The sequence below is a fragment of the Lycorma delicatula genome, chromosome 9 (genome assembly GCF_047948215.1).
Source record: "Lycorma delicatula isolate Av1 chromosome 9, ASM4794821v1, whole genome shotgun sequence".
NCBI classification, from domain to species: Eukaryota; Metazoa; Arthropoda; class Insecta; order Hemiptera; family Fulgoridae; genus Lycorma; species Lycorma delicatula.
Window position 1 is genome coordinate 33,711,825 of NC_134463.1, and position 17,316 is coordinate 33,729,140.

General features: G+C 25.4%; 1 protein-coding gene across 6 annotated transcripts in view; it reads left to right on the forward strand.

Annotated features, from left to right (window-relative positions):
- The window catches only part of LOC142330291 (uncharacterized), a 145,206-nt gene that overhangs the window by 87,701 nt on the left and 40,189 nt on the right, over positions 1-17,316 (forward strand). For 5 of the 6 annotated variants that reach the window (XM_075375486.1, XM_075375485.1, XM_075375487.1 and 2 more), the window contains exon 5: positions 17,126-17,253. The exons of the other annotated variant lie outside the window; for it this stretch is intronic. The gene's annotated coding sequence lies outside the window, so the exon portion shown is untranslated. The remainder of the gene's footprint in view (positions 1-17,125; positions 17,254-17,316) is intronic. 6 annotated transcript variants of the gene reach the window in all.

Sequence of the window (17,316 nt, forward strand, 5' to 3'; positions counted from 1 at the left end):
TTATGTAAGGAATTATATGGTTGTATCATACCATGTATCAGCACAAACTAGTTACTGCTTATTAAAGTTATATTATTTTACAAGTTTATAATTTATAGAATGAACATTTTTCTTTTTATTTTATTTGACTTTATACAATTTCCTTAATTTAATACCACAACATTTTTTTAAAAATATAGTGATAATAAAAATGATTAAATTCAACTATTACTAGTCCACTTATTTTTTATTTTTCTATGAAAGACAATTTTATTTTTAATACAGATATGTTGATACAGATTGACAATTCTTTTCTTAATCTATCATATCATTAAAACAAAAATAATATAAATATTAAAAAAAAAATATATGAATAAAATTTTATGAAATTTATGAAACTATAATTATTTTTTATGTTTTAGTACATTAATTTTCAGTTTTTATTTTACAATTATTGTTCGTAAATTATTTTGTCAGTCATAGTAGTTATACTGTCAGTCGATAATTAAAAATTTTCAGTTTCACTTTCAGAGATTCAATTTCCGCATTAACTAATTACGTATGTAGTACTCATTGATTTTACACCTTCTCTATTAGATAAATATTCACACTGAATATTATTAATAGTAATTTCAAGAATTATTTCTACTTTATGGGTTGTTGTTTAATTTTTGTCAGTAAATATTTGGTTGTTAATTCATCTGTCTGGTCGGGTGGTTTACCAATATCTGGTAGTTTTTATAACAATCTCAAAAATAAAATGTTTAAGTTCCAATTTTAGGTTGTCATTTATTTTCTTTTCAAAGTTGAGTTATGAATTGAAAGTTATCTGAAATTCTTGTATATTTGTTTTATTTTTGTTGTTGTTTATACAGTAATTTTAATTTATATCGTATGTTAAAAGTTAAAATTTACTTGATATAATTAAGAGTTTAAATTCTATTTGAATAAAAAACCGGAATACTTTTTATCACTTAGAGTATTTTTGTCCATCAGTAGTCATTTTAGTCATATTAAATTGTGGCCATTATGTTACTTTTATTAATTTTTATCGTAGTCTATATTTTTCTTCTAATTGAGATTATTATTTCAAAACACCAATATCTTATTTTCATGTAGGAATCTTTTTATCTCTGTCTCAATGTCAGTTGTTTATATAGTTTATCTTACAGCAGTCACAAGTCATATATTGAATTTTTCTGTGATAGTCCAATTATGTCAAATCATGCATTTTTCTGTTTTAATTGTTTATTTAGTGTTTTTAGATTTTATCTGTCGTCTGAAATCATTTATATAGTCTTTTATCTCTGTCTCCATGGGAGTTGCTTGTATAGTTTACCTTTCAACAGTCACAAGTCATACACAGTTGTTCTGTACAGTCCAATAATTAATGTTAAAAATCATAAATCTGTCTGTTTTAATTATTTATTTAGTTTTTAGTTTAGTTTGTCTGTCGTCTTAAATTGTTTATTTAGTTTTATCTCTGCCTCCATGCAGTTGCTTGTATAGCTTATCATACAGTAGTCACAAGTCATAAACTAAATTTTTCTATGCTAGTCAAATTATTATGAAAAAATCATGAATTTGTCTGTTGTTTATTTAGTTTTTTAATTTAGTTTGTCGTCTAAAATCATTTATTGGTCTTTTATTTCTGTCTCTAAGTCATTTGCTTGTACAGTTTGCCTTACAGTAGTTAAATTGAATTTTTCTATGGTAGTCCAGTTATGTTAAAATCATGAATCTGTCTGTCTTAATCTAAATTTAGTTTGTCTGTCATCTTACATTTTTATATTTTTTTATATTTGTTCTATGTCAGTTGCTAGTATAGTTTACATACAGCAGTCATGTCAAAAATTGAATTTTTCAATACTAGTCAAATTATATTAAAATCATGAATTTATTTGTCTTAATTCTTTATTTAGTTTACCTTACACAAGTTACAAGTAATAAACTGAATTTTTCTGTACTAGTCCAATTACTATGTTAAAATCATGAATTTGTTTGTTTTAATAGTTTAATTAGTTTAATTTGTCTTAAATATTTTATGTAGTCTCTCATATTTCATCTTTGTCTCTTTGTCAGTTACTTGAATAGTTTATCTTACAGCATTCACAAGTCATAAACTGAAATTTTGTATGCTAGTCCAATTATTATGAAATATCATGAACTTGTCTGTTGTTTATTTAGTTTTTTAATTTAGTTTGTCATCTTAAACCATTTATTTAGTCTTTTATTTCTGTCTTCATGTTAGTTGCTAGTATAGTTATATCTTTAACAGGTAGTCATAAGTCATAAACAAAATTTTTCTATGCTACTTCAATAATTATGAAAAAAAAGAATTTCTCTGACATTTATTTAATTTTTTAATTTAGTTAGTCGTCTTAAATTGTTTTTCAGTCTTTTATTTCTGTCTCTGTGTCAGTTGCTTGTGTAGTTTACATTGCAGCAGTCACAAGTCATAAAGTGAATTTTTCTATGGTAGTCCAATTATGTTAAAATCATGAATTTCTCTCTCTTAAAAGTTTGTTTAGTTTGTTAGTCATCTTAAATTGTCATTTTAGTCTTTTATCTTTGTTTCTATGTCAGTTGCTAGTGTAGTTTACCTACAGCAGTCACAAGTCATAAGTGAATTTTTCAATGCTAGTAAAATTATGTTAAAATCATGAATTTGTCGGTCTTATTGTTTACTTAGTTTACCTCACCGCAGTTACAAGTAATAACTGATTTTTTATATGCTAGTCCAATTGTTATGATAAAATGATGAATTTGTTTGTTGTTTATTTAGTTTTTTAATTTAGTTTGTCTGTCATCTTTTATGTAGTCTTTTATGTCATTCTAATGTCAGTTGCTTGTATAGTTTACCTTGCAGCAGTCACAAGTCATAAACTGAATTTTTCTATGCTTGTCTAATTATATAAAAATCATGAGTTTGTCTGTTTTAATTGTTTATTTAGTTTGTCTGTCATCTTAAATTGTTGATTTAGTCTTTTATCTTTGTGTCTATGTCAGTTGCTTGTATAGTTTACCTACAGCTGGCACAAACCATAAATTGAATTTTTCTATGCTAGTTCAATTATGAAAAATTGAAATTCATGAATTTGTTTGTTTTAATGGTTTATTTAGTTTGTCTGCTGTCTTCAGTCTTTTATGTAGTCATTTTTCTTTGTGTCTATGTCAGTTGCATGTATAGTTTGTCTTACAGTAGTCACAAGTCATAAACTGAACTTTTCTATGCTAATCCAATTATTATGAAATATCATGAATTTTTCTATTGTTTATTTAGTTTAGTTTTTTTTTTAAAATCATTTATTTAATCCTTTATTTCTATCTCCATGTCAATTGTTTGTATAGTTATATCGTTTAGAGCAGTCATAAGTCATAAAGCAGTTTTTTATTCTACTCAAATTATTATAAAAAAATTATGAATTTGTCTGACATTTATTTTGTTGTCTTAAGTAATTTATTAAGTCTTTTATCTATATTTCTATGTCAGTTGCTTGTGTAGTTTACCTTGCAGCAGTCACAAGTCATAAACTAAATTTATCTGTGGTAGTCCAATTATGTTAAAGTCAAGAATTTGTCTGTCTTAATCATTTATTTAGTTTGTCTGTCATCTTAAATTTTTGATTTAGTCTTTTATCTTTGTGTCTATGTCAGCTGCTTGTATGGTTAACCTACAGCAGTTACGAGTCATAAACTGTATTTTTCTATGCTAGTCCAATTATTATTATAAAAAAAATAATGAATTTAACATTTATTTACTTTTAATTTAGTCTGTCGTCTGAAATAATTTATTTAGGTGTTTATGTTTGTTTCTTAGTCAATTGCTTGTGTAGTTTAACTTGCAGTAGTTATAAGACATAAACTAATTTTCTATTCTTGTCCAGCAATGTTAAAATCATGAATTTGTCTTAATCATTTATTTAGTTTTTTATTTTTGTGTCTATGTCAGTTGCTTGTGTAGTTTACCTTGCAGCAGTCACAAGTCATAAACTAAATTTTTCTGCGGTAGTCCAATTATGTTAAAGTCAAGAATTTGTCTGTCTTAATCATTTATTTAGTTTGTCTGTCATCTTAAATTGTTGATTTAGTCTTTTATCTTTGTGTCTATGTCAGTTGCATGTATAGTTTGTCTTACAGCAGTCACAAGTCATAAACTGAACTTTTCAATGAAAGTTATTATTATGAAATATCATGAATTTTTTATTTAGTTTTTTAATTTAGTTTTTTTTTAAAAATCATTTATTTAATCCTTTATTTCTATCTTCATGTCAATTGATTGTATAGTTATATCGTTTACAGCAGTCATAAGTCATAAAGCAGTTTTTTATTCTAGTCAAATTATTATAAAAAAAGTATGAATTTGTCTGACATTTATTTAGTTTTTTAATTTAGTTAGTCGTCTTAAATCGTTTTTCAGTCTTGTATTTCTGTTTCTGTGTCAGTAACTTGTGTTGTTTATCTTGCAGCAGTCACAAGTCAAAAACTGAATTTTTCAACAGTAGTCCAGCTATACTAAAATTATGAATTTGCCTGTCTTAATCATTTATTATTTTGTCTGTTGTCTTAAATTGTTGATTTAGTATTTTATCTTTGTGTGTATGTCAGTTGTTTGTATAGTTTACCTACAGCAGTCACAAGTCATAATTATATTTTTCTATGCTAGTCCAATTATGTTAAAATCATGAATTTGTCTGTTTTAATCGTTTATTTAGTTTAGTTTGTTGTCTTATATCTTTTATGTAGTCATTTATCTTTGTCTCTGTCAGTTGCTTGTTTACCTTACAGCAGTCACAAATCATAAACTAAATTTTTCTATGCTAGTCCAATCATTATGAAAAAATCATGATTTTGTCTGTCGTTTATTTAGTATTTTATGTCTGTTTCTATGTAAGTTGCTTGTATAGTTTACCTTGCAGCAGTTACAAGTCATAAACTGATTTTTTTTTTATAGTAGTCATTTACGTTAAAATCTAGAATTTGTCTGTCTTAATCATTTATTTAGTATTTAGTTAATTTGTCTGTCATCTTAAATCATTGACTTAGTCTTTTATCTTTGTGTCTATGCCAGTTGCTTGTATACTTTATATTACATCAGTTCAAAATTGTAAACTGAATACTTCTATTCTAGTTCAGCTATGTTAAAATCTTGATTTTGCCTGTCTTAATAGTTTATTCAGTCTTTTAGTTTAGTTTGTTTGTCATAATAAATTGTTTATTTAGTCTTTTACCTCTGTCTTTATGTTAGTTTCTTGTATAGTTTATCTTACAGCAGTCATAAGTCATAAACTGAATTTTTCTATGCTAGTCCAATCATTATAAAAAAATCATGATTTAGTGTGTCCTTTATTTAGTTTATCTAGTTTTTTAATTTAGTTTGTCATCTTAAATCACTTAATTAGTGTTTTATGTCTGTTTCTATGTCAGTTGCTTGTATAGTTTATCTTGCAGCAGTCATAAACTGATTTTTTTTATAGTAGTCATTTATGTTAAAATCTAGAATTTGTCTGTCTTAATCATTTATTTTGTATTTAGTTTGTCTGTCATCTTAAATCGTTGAATTAGTCTTTTATCTTTGTGTCTATGTCAGTTGCTTGTATTATTTACATCAGCTCAAAATCATAAACTGAATATATCTATGCTAGTTCAATTATATTAAAATCTTGAATTTATCTGTCTTAATAGTTTATTCAGTCTTTTAGTTTAGTTTGTCTGCTGTCTTAAATATTTTATTTAGTCTTTTATCTTTGTCTCTATGTCAGTTGGTTGTATATTTTACCTTACAGCAGTTGCAAGTCATAAACTGAATTTTTCTTTGCTATCGCAATAATGAATTTTTCTGTCTTAAATTATTTATTTAGTCTTTTAAGAGTTACTCTGCCCTAATATTTATTGCTTTTGTAAATCAGCAGTCTGATATTTCTATTATTATGGATATCTGAAAATTGTGTAGTTTTAAATTGCTATGTTTATAATTCTGTATTGCTTTCAGTAGTGTCATTTGTTTAAGTTGTTTATATGGGTAGCTGATGAGCTGTGACTCAAAAATCACTATTCTAAATTATTTTCTAATGTAAATTGTTATATGATGGTAAATTTTTTTATTAGGATTTATGAAATTCTTTTATTTCGCCTAGTCCTATCACTATTATTGTTTGAACTGTATTGTTTTTATAATTAAGTTTTCTTAACATAAAATTCCAATCATAAGCTTGAAGATGTGATTTTTGCATGTTCATAAAAATTTAAAGCCTCTTAATATAAATAATATATATTCCTACTTCATTTATATGGTTACGTTCCCTTCTTTTATGTTATTATTTACCTATGATGTATCGTGTTAGAAGTCAGGGAGTTTTTTTTCTAAATAAAGTTGTTGTGTTTATGTTATAATACCATAGTATAGCATGTTATAGTTTTTTTGCCATTTTGTTTTTTTCAGTAATTTCATTAAACTTTTATATTTATCTGCTTCTGTCAGTCTTCTTATTTGTTTGGGTAGTTGATGACAGTCTGAATAAAAAGTATTAATTATTGCCACAGTAAATTTAATGTCAAGAGGTTTACAAATTCATTTACTGTGCTGTATATCACTGTCAGTATTATTATTATTATTATTATTTTTAGATATGAGTTACCACTGTTATTTAACTATAAAGTTTTATGAATATCAACTACCAAACAGTTATCAGAAGTTGTAATTTTCCTAAAGTTCATAAAATGTTATAAGTTCTATGGTGTATAAGTTTAGTATAACCGTATTTTTTTTCAGTAGTTTTGTATATAAGATGTAGTTGCAATTTAGACAGGTTTTGTAGTCTTTTTTTAACTAAACTTAAAAATTTGCTGCAGTGAATTCTTTTTATTTGTCTATTGATGTCAGTATTCTGTTTTCATAGTCTTGTTGTATTTGTCCTTCTGTTTACTTTGCATTTATGTGTTTCTCAGTATTTTAATTTATTGGTAAGAGCAAATTGTAAGCTGATGTCAGTTGAGTAATTCGTTGCATCTATTATTATAGAAAATTTAAAGTCAGCAGTTAGAAAACTGTTTCATTATTGTTTACTATAAACAGTATTTTTATTTGTTTATTAATTCTTCTTTTAATATTTAATTAGATTTCAACTATTTATTCATTTAACGAAAATGTTTTATTAATATTAAGTTACAATCAAAAAATCACAATTTTATAAACAGTAAATGTAGTCATAAGTTGTAGTTTTTCTATTGTAATGTAATGCTGAATATCCCATGATCCCAGTGCAAGGTAATCAAGCTCATCTTGAAATGTTAAGATGAAACTAATATATTTGACTTCTGCTCTTTGTATTCTGTTTTTTTCTATATAAGTTATACTGTATATCTGTTTCATAACTTAAAGTTATGTTTTATTTAAATGTTTTTTTACTGTTTTGTTTTCAAAATTATTTATCTAAATGTTTTAAGTCACAGTCTTGAGTTAGGATCTGTCAACTTCTTTAGTTATGAAGGTTAAAAGTTAAAGTCATGTGATGTTTGCATTTGTCCATAAATACAAGCATTATGGGTTCATGTCAGTTTCAAGTTGTTTGTACAGTTATCTTGACAAGCACTTTTTTAAGTTAGATATTGTAAAGTTATTTGGTAAAAGTATTTTGATAGAAGTTATATTTTTATAGTTGTTGCAGGAAATTTAAAGTCCAGTAGTTTTGTTTTACTGTTATTTATATATTTATTTCTGTAAGTTTTTAAAAATATTTAGCTTCTTATCTGCAAAATTTCATTAATTTTGTTTCGATCATAAGTTTGATTATATTTTATGTAAGGTTTCAGATGTAAGTAAGAAACTACACTTTTCTGATTGTCGCAGTTGAAAGTATAATAGCACAAAATGTTAATGTATGTATTACTGCTGGTAATTTTGTTTTAAGCTATATAAATCTTTTTAATATATGGTTATTGTCAGCAGTGAAATTGAAAACTATTTGATTCGTGTTTAGTTTGTTGTTTGTTAGTTTTATGTGTTGTTGTTTTCAGTATTTGTATGTAACTGGTTGTTTTGCTACTGGATGTGTTAAATATTTGTAACAGCATGCAAATTTAACTTCTATCATACTATCTAGTGAAGTCAGTTAGAAAACGTTTGTACAGTTCCCTCATAAAATTCATTTGTCAGAAGTTCTATTTTCCATCTTGTTACAAGAAATTTAAGAGCCCAGAGATTTCTATCTATGCTTTCAGTCATGTAATATTATCAGTATTTTGGCTTGTCATAAATTATTTCACAGATATCTATCTAAAATATTAAAATTCATACATTATCTTTATTCATGCTGACACTTTTGATACTGCTTGTCTGTATGTATTACATGCTGTAATCAAGTGATTGTAAGTAACCCGTCAGTTACGTGTTTTTATTAGGGTCAAGTTGTTTGAATTACTTTTGTCAGTCAAGTTAGAATTGTATATTTGTGTCAGTTTATTTAGAAGTTATGATTTTCATGTTTTAAAAAAAAATTAAAGTCCAGTGGTATAAAAGTTTTACTTTCATTTAATTATGCTTGTTGTGCAGATTAAAGTTTATTAGTTATGTTTTTTTTTTGTTACTGTTGGCTATACAAATATACATTTGTATACTTACTTATCTAAAAAACTGTGTGACTCCTTTTGTCACAGTCATAAGTTTGGTCTGAAGTTTTTATTTAGTCTTGGAAAATTGAAAGTCATGTTATATAATGCTTATTCTGTCGTTATCAGTGTTATTATTAGTCATAAGTTTGGTCTGAAGTTTTTATTTAGTCTTGGAAAATTGAAAGTCATGTTATATAATGGTTATTCTGTCGTTATCAGTGCTATTATGTCATAAGTTTGGTCTGAAGTTTTTATTTAGTCTTGGAAAATTGAAAGTCATGTTATATAATGCTTATTCTGTCGTTATCAGTGTTATTATTAGTCATAAGTTTGGTCTGAAGTTTTTATTTAGTCTTGGAAAATTGAAAGTCATGTTATATAATGCTTATTCTGTTGTTATCAGTGCTATTATTAGTCATAAGTTTGGTCTGAAGTTTTTATTTAGTCTTGGAAAATTGAAAGTCATGTTATATAATGGTTATTCTGTCGTTATCAGTGCTATTATGTCATAAGTTTGGTCTGAAGTTTTTATTTAGTCTTGGAAAATTGAAAGTCATGTTATATAATGCTTATTCTGTCGTTATCAGTGTTATTATTAGTCATAAGTTTGGTCTGAAGTTTTTATTTAGTCTTGGAAAATTGAAAGTCATGTTATATAATGGTTATTCTGTCGTTATCAGTGCTATTATTAGTCATAAGTTTGGTCTGAAGTTTTTATTTAGTCTTGGAAAATTGAAAGTCATGTTATATAATGCTTATTCTGTCGTTATCAGTGTTATTATTAGTCATAAGTTTGGTCTGAAGTTTTTATTTAGTCTTGGAAAATTGAAAGTCATGTTATATAATGCTTATTCTGTCGTTATCAGTGTTATTATTAGTCATAAGTTTGGTCTGAAGTTTTTATTTAGTCTTGGAAAATTGAAAGTCATGTTATATAATGCTTATTCTGTCGTTATCAGTGTTATTATTAGTCATAAGTTTGGTCTGAAGTTTTTATTTAGTCTTGGAAAATTGAAAGTCATGTTATATAATGCTTATTCTGTTGTTATCAGTGCTATTATTAGTCATAAGTTTGGTCTGAAGTTTTTATTTAGTCTTGGAAAATTGAAAGTCATGTTATATAATGGTTATTCTGTCGTTATCAGTGCTATTATGTCATAAGTTTGGTCTGAAGTTTTTATTTAGTCTTGGAAAATTGAAAGTCATGTTATATAATGCTTATTCTGTCGTTATCAGTGTTATTATTAGTCATAAGTTTGGTCTGAAGTTTTTATTTAGTCTTGGAAAATTGAAAGTCATGTTATATAATGGTTATTCTGTCGTTATCAGTGCTATTATTAGTCATAAGTTTGGTCTGAAGTTTTTATTTAGTCTTGGAAAATTGAAAGTCATGTTATATAATGCTTATTCTGTCGTTATCAGTGTTATTATTAGTCATAAGTTTGGTCTGAAGTTTTTATTTAGTCTTGGAAAATTGAAAGTCATGTTATATAATGCTTATTCTGTTGTTATCAGTGCTATTATTAGTCATAAGTTTGGTCTGAAGTTTTTATTTAGTCTTGGAAAATTGAAAGTCATGTTATATAATGGTTATTCTGTCGTTATCAGTGCTATTATGTCATAAGTTTGGTCTGAAGTTTTTATTTAGTCTTGGAAAATTGAAAGTCATGTTATATAATGCTTATTCTGTCGTTATCAGTGTTATTATTAGTCATAAGTTTGGTCTGAAGTTTTTATTTAGTCTTGGAAAATTGAAAGTCATGTTATATAATGGTTATTCTGTCGTTATCAGTGTTATTATTTGTCATAGATTAGTTGATATTGATGCATCTTGAAGTTAAGGCATATGTAGTCGTGACTTAAATGTTGCAGTTTTTATGTTATCTATGAAATGTTTAATGATACAGATATATGTATTCTTTTCTTGTCATTACATTAACTTCATATATATGTATACAGAACTTTACCTTTTTTTTATTGTTAGTACTTTTGTTTATTAGTTGTTGGTTGATAACGTTATGTACTTACCTAAAATGTTTTATTTAAATTAATTGTAGTCATGAGTACCTTTTTGTCAATGTTAAAAGTCTAGTTGTCTCGTAATTGTTTGTTTTATTTTTGTCAGTAATTCTTATAACTTCTTTTTTTTTTACTTATCTGTCATGGTTTTTAAGACAGTTACAGTCAAATGATAGAAGTCATTAATATCCATTGCCACAGTTAGTTAATTTGTAATAAAATTTTTATCTGCCAGTAATAGTTTGTCCTGTTAGTTATCAAAGTATTTTACCAAACTTTACACTGTGTTCCTTAGTTAGAAATTGCTGTATAATTGAAAGTTCAAGTGTACAGTAGTGTTATATTTTTACCTGTTTTTATTGTCAGTGGATTTGCTTAAATATAATTTGTTAAGTAGTTTAGTTTTGAGTTAGAATTGAATTGTGCGTTCATCAGTTTTTTTTTAGGTTAATGTTTGTTTTTATGTTAATATACGTAGGTTGGTTATCATAAAAGACTAAAAGATGTTTAAATAAAAAAAAATCAACTTGTTCGTTTTTTATTTAAGCACTTTTTAGTTTTTTTCTTTTTATATTATACATTGTAATATAATAATTACATAATATATATTGTCTAATTATTTTTGTTTTTATCAGTTGTAAAAGTGAGGTCATGCATTTATTATTTGCATTTATAATATATTAACATTTCATTCTTATTTTTTCTATATTTTTCATAGTCTACAGTATATTTTGTTTATAAGAATCAGTTGTTGGTTCATAAATTCTAGTTGTAAAATTAAATCTGTTTGTCGGTTGTGGTTGTGATAAATATACATTTTTTTATATTATATGAATATTTATAGTATATGAATTTTAATATCAAAATATTAGTCATGGAATTGAACTGTAGGAAAAATAATAAAAAACAGTTATCAACAGTATTGTTTTGTCTACTAAGTCCTGAACTGTGTTATTTGCAGTATTTTTATGTTATGTTTTATAAATTAATTAAGTATTTATTATATAATGTTACCTTATATTATCATTTTACAGTAATGTTTTTGACTACCTTCACTCAATTACTGCAAGCTAGTATATAATGTTTTCAGCGATTGTATAATGTATGAACGGTTGTATTAGTTTCATATACTGCTGACAGCAGTAGAATGAATTCTTGCAAGTGTGTTGTACATATAGAGTATTCATCAAATTATTCATTGTAATATGTTTTAAAAATATATTACACTGGTTTTAAAAGAGAAGTAAATTTTTATCATGCAATATATTAAGTCTTAGAAATTACAACTTCTTTAGGTCATGGTACTTGTATAACTAATTCAAAATGTACTAATGTACAAAATGTAAAAACTGTTGTAAAATGTATAACCAATTAATCTAATGTATAGTAAGTTATTAATATATGGGAGCAAATGTTATCATTTTAATGTGTTGTTGATGTCACTCAGTCATTTGTTTTAATAGGAGTTACTATAATTATCATTACCAATAATAATATAATTATTAAAATTAATTGTCAGTAACCTTAATCATTGTCAAGTCAGTAATTAAATAATAGTTATTATAGTAATGTTATTCATGGTGCTCTTATGTGATATCAAAATGAGCACAGTTTGTATATGTTAAAAAACATAAAGCAGTAAGAGTGAATTGTAACATTATTCTAAAAAGTAATTTGAGTTTATGAAAATGATTTTTATAAAACTACGTGATTAGTCAGTCCATCATGCCTTAGTTATTTCTTATATTGTATTTTTTCTCATTGTTATCTGTATCCTGTTAAAGTATATGTTCAGTCAGTTAAATTGAACTATGTACATATGTTTAAGTATGTACATATATATATATACACATTTTTTCGCCCTTTAAAAACACTTTATTTATGTGTAATGTAATGAAATATAAATTAGAAGATACACAATAATTAAATAAAATTTAATGTAAAATAAACAATAAACTGCATTTCTCTACAACCTGGAAATTTACATTTTCTTGAGTGCACTGGAGTAGTATTCTAGAAATTGAAGGTACAAAATGAGAATAAATTTCTTACTGCCCAAGTCACGTTTCATAATTATTCCTATTAATTACCAACGTTGAACATCACTGGGTGAAGTTTTATTGTATATTTAGGCATTTATTAGTGGCTAATTATTATGGTAGTTAATGCCATTTAAAATTTATTTTAAAAACTTTGTAGAGAAACAAAAAAATTTAATTGTATAAACATAATATGTTTGTGCATTGAAAATGTCAGAATTGATTTCTGAATGTTGTATATCATTCTTGTTATTACGACAATTGTAGTAGTATTGTAATTTTTGTCCCCTTTTTGTATTGTCTACAAGATTACAATGTATTGGGTTTATTTTTCATTTTTTTCAGTCAGGTTAAATGTCAAATGTGATGTGTAGAAGAATTCTGTTTTATATTGTACGTTTTGTCACTTGTATTTTAATGCTAATTAGGTGTCAGATTAACTACAGTGTTTTCTAGTAAATAGTTTATAACCATAATCAGTAAAACAAAATTAATAATTGTTAATACATACCTTTTCATGAAGAAATGTAGTACTGTCTCTTGTAATTTTGATTTTAATGTCAGTTCTTCAGTTCAGTTTGTTGAGTTCTTTTTGTTCTGTAAGTTATTTTTCTTTTCACTGCTTGTAAGTTAACACATCATTATATTATGTCCAAGTCAAAGTTATCAACATTATTAATAATAACAGTATTTTCTAAGTTTTCACATTTTGTTTGTTTAGTTTTTTTAAATTTTGTTGTATACATGTTAATCAACTTATTACTAAAAAAACAGGCTACTGTTTAGTATAGTCCGTTCCTAGTATATTTGTTTTACTTTAAGTACTATCTTTAATCATTCTGTTTGTATTTCAAAGTAATTGTAATTACTACAGAATTGTTGTCATACATTATATTAACATGTATTGTCATCATACGTTATTACTAAATATATCACACATAAATCATTCAATCATACGTCATTGTTTTTTCAGACCTGAATTTTTTTTTAATACGTGGTAGATAGTGAAGTTCAAACTAGCTTTTAAGTCATTAATTTTGTGTTGTCCAGTAATTTCAACCGTTAATTGTTGTCAATTGTTTTGTCAATGGTTAATTTTGTTGGAACAGAATTATGTTTTGTTTGAGCAATTTTTATGAAGTAATTTGTTTTTTGGTAAGTCTGGATTCCTTACAGGTTCTACAACTCTGTAGAATCTGAGCAACGGATAAAATGCTTCTGATCTAGGTGGTAAACTACCCTGATCAGAGACAGTTTTCCTCTAGTGGCTGAAGTCATATTTAGTGAATCAGTACCTAAAGTTAAAAAGTACAAGTTAAAGTTTCTATGTAAGCTATTACTATTTATTATTAGTGGCTAGTGACCACTGTACTTTAATTGATTTTCAGTGAAAAATAATAGATTAGTACATATTATTTCAGGTACCATCTAATTGGTCTTCACCCAAGTTTTATGTATCTGTTGATGAATTTGATATAATTTGTTTGTTAATGCAATGTTTATGTTATAGATTTCTTTTGTCTGTATTTTTAAAGATACACTTACAGGAAGCTCTTGCTGAAATCTGAAGTTTGTTTAATTATTATATAGTTAGTTGTTAATTGAAAAGAAAAAGATTTACTTTTATAGTATTTTATTTATAATTATTTATTTATAGTTTGTATTCTGTATTTTTCAGTCTTAATAAATTTCTGTGTGTAGTTTTCATTATAGTTCAGTTAAAACATTGTGTTAATGTTGTTAGAAAGTTGTTTTCGTGTTCTAGTACAGGTAATTTTATGTCGTTATTTTATTTTAATATTTTATTTATTTTTCTTATATTTTATCTCTTTTTGTGTTTTGTTTTGTTCAGTCATAATAAATCTGTCATTGTAATTCAGTTAAAACATTACATTGATGGTTTTGGACAGTCATTATGTGTTGCTGTCTTTCAGGTAGTATTTTGTCATTTATAATTTTTATTGTTAAATTTAAGACAAGCATTCATAGATTGCTAATTATTTGATATTTCTTTTTTTTTAGTTAATAAGATGTTTGGTTTTGTCAGTACTGTTATTGTTTATTTTTTATGTCAGTCAAGAAGAATTTTGGGTTTGCTGGTTCACTGTATTTTCGTTATTTATTTTATATGATTGATGTAATTTTTTCAATTTTAACTAGTAAAGTCCTTTCTGATTTTATTTTTATTTAATGTTATTGTTTATAAATAAATTCTATTTTTGAGGAAGCAAGAGAAATTTATTTTTCTTTCATGAAATATTTTGTAATTTTTTTACTTTATTTAATTATCTTTATTAAAATTATCTTTATCTTTATTTATTTTTTAATTTATCTTTATTCTAGAAATAGAAAATTTTTTTAGTAGTTTTTAGTTCTTTTAATTATTTAAATTTTGTCCATACTTTTCTAATTTAAAAGATGTTATCTTATTTAAATATGTTATTTTAAGGAATTTGGTTTGTGTGTTGTTATTTTAGTTTATAATAATTTCATGAAGTTTTATATATTTTTACTGGATTTAATAGCTTTTCAATAACTTTTTAAATTGTTATAAATATTTACATATTGTGGTCAGTTTTTTAGTTGTCAGTGTGTAACTTGTCAGTGTTTGTAGTTTTTGCTGTATATGTACATCTTCAGTTTACATCAGTCAGATATTTTTTGTCGTAAAGTGATGTTTTTGCTATTATTTCAGTTTTATTATTTTTTTAGTTCAACATATTAGTAATAATTGTCTGTTAAGTGTTATAAAAATAAAAATAATGAATACCTGATATTGCTTAAAATATAAGTCACTTCTGAAAAAAGGTTAATTTTCATTGGGCAGGCTGAGTAGGGAACTTGAGAAGTGAATGATTTAAAGAAAGGTTAAATATGATTTAGACCTAAAAAGTTTCCTTGTTTATTGAACTAAATATTCTGTTGCTTATTAACATGCTAGCAAGCTCATTGAAAGTGATATTTCTAACTACAAGACATTATTAATTCATTACTAATAATTAATGTCAATTAAAATCAAAGTTTGCCTCCTGATTCAAATACTCCTCCCCTCAGAGATGAGGTTTTAAGGTGAGGTGAGTACCTCATTTCACAGCCAAAATTCAAGAAGTTGATAATTTGGATCCCTTGCAAATCCCTTTAAAAACTCCTTCATCAATGAAGATGAGTACACAATTCAGCTGCTTGAGAAGCCATCCATTATGTACATACTTAACTAACTTTTAGCCTGATTTGAATCTGAAACTTTGGGTTACATAGCCAATACTTTTCTCCTGACAGACCTTAACTCTCTCTTTGGGTTTTTAAATTGTAAGTGGCATTTTTTTCTAAGATCATTACCCAGAATTAAATTATGTTTTGAGTCATTATTGTTGTATATATATATATTTTTAAATTTATAATTGTTATTATTATTTTTTTTGTAAGTTGTAGATTACATAACATAAGTATATTAGCTTCTTAGTTAATTATTGCTTGAAGGAGCACTCTCAGTAGTATTTATCATATTTATCATCATACCCCCCATAACCTTAGTAATTGTCTCGTAAATGTTTTGTTGGTAAGGTTTTTGCAGGTTTTGTGTTCCAGGCTGTTTACTTGGTGCTCGTATCTATTATTTTGGTTTACTTATTTGCTGTTATTATTTTCTCCATTTTGAAATTACATCTGATTTAATTTTTTTTAGTTAATGTTATTAAAGGATGAATTTAATTGGGGGGAAAAACCGCGTGTATCTAATTAAAAAAAAAATGCATGAGTGATATGCTAAATAATAAAAAAAGTCAAATTAAGTAGTTTTATTAAAAAAAAATTATTGTAATCTAAAAGATTATGTATTAGTAATAGTTAACCATTATTTATTTTCGTATTAATAAAAGTAATCTTGTTTTTAATTGTATCTATAAATTTAATTGTTTATGTAATTCTAACTGGTGATTAATAGCTTCTCTTTTTAATGCTACTATCACAATTAATTTGTTGTAGTTGTTTATTTTCATTATTAATTTAATTGTAATTTGTCTTTTTATAATCGCATTTGTTTTACTGGTATAGTAGCTAGATTTATATTACGTAATATTTTGACTTTTAAGTTGTCTTTTCCTTAAGTTTTAAGAAATTTGTGATTATTTTTATATTTATGTATTATTTTTTAGATAGTTTGTCAGTTTGGTTGTAATTTTTTGCATTTTTAAATTGTTTTACCTTTGCTCTCATTCGATTGCACTTACTTTGTTAATAAATTTTTTGTGTTTTTATATCTCAGTATTAACAGATCTTTTGATTTAGTGCATTCTGTTTTATTTGTACAGTCATATTGTAGATATGATATCGTTAGTTAGTCATGTATATGTTAGTGGAAAATATCCTCAGGGTATTAATAATAAGGTATAATCTATTGTTATAGTCAGTATATTACAAATTATATAATCTCACATCCATTTTGATTCAAATACTCTGTTCCATCATTTTTTATTTAGGATATAAGGCAGAAGGTATATCTTAGCAGCTAACATGCAAGGCAGCGATTTGGTATGTACTACACCAACTGACTACCTTAACTCTCTTCAGGAAAGATGAGTTTCCCTTACAGCTGAAGTGTAATTTCGTGAGTATGTTAATGTTCTTGTTACGTAAAAATAGAATTAGTCTTGTCGGTAGTTTGTGGAGT